The sequence below is a fragment of the Triticum dicoccoides genome, chromosome 5A (assembly GCF_002162155.2).
Source record: "Triticum dicoccoides isolate Atlit2015 ecotype Zavitan chromosome 5A, WEW_v2.0, whole genome shotgun sequence".
NCBI classification, from domain to species: domain Eukaryota; kingdom Viridiplantae; phylum Streptophyta; class Magnoliopsida; order Poales; family Poaceae; genus Triticum; species Triticum dicoccoides.
Genome location: NC_041388.1, coordinates 565,885,240 through 565,885,815, shown reverse-complemented (window position 1 = coordinate 565,885,815; position 576 = coordinate 565,885,240).

The following is a 576-nucleotide window of genomic DNA, read 5'->3' as shown; positions in this document are numbered from 1 at the left end:
CGGTGGGGATCTAGACTGCAGCCTCGTGGTCTGAAGAGACCGGCGGCGCGAGATTGCTCTTCGGTCTTCGTCGTTCCTGGCGGTTCGGCGCTGCATCTGATCTAGCCGGTGCCGCTGAGGGTGGTGGCCATCTCCTCCGTTGGAGGTGGTCGGTCTGAGGCTGGATGTTCAGATCTTGAAATCCGCCATCTAATTTCTGCTGCGAGTTGGGAAGACATAATTGCCGGTGAAAACCGAGCTGATTGCAGGCGATGGCGGTGTTCTACGTCGTTATCTTGATGAAAGCATCCTCATGTAACTACTGTCGACACACTCGTACTGCTCCGGGAAAAACCCTAGGATCTGGTCTTCCAGATCGGACAATGATGGTACTGCGATGTCGTTTTCTCTCTTGGAGCATCGTTTGTGGAGCAGAGCTGGAAGATAGAGACATGAGGTGGAGCGGCTTCGTCTTGCACGGAGCTTTCAGTGGAGATGTCAAGTCATGCATGGGCGACAGGTGCTACACTGTGTCATGCCTGGTCGGCAGATGCTACGCACGACAAATTTTCCAGAATCTTTGCGTCTGGACGGACG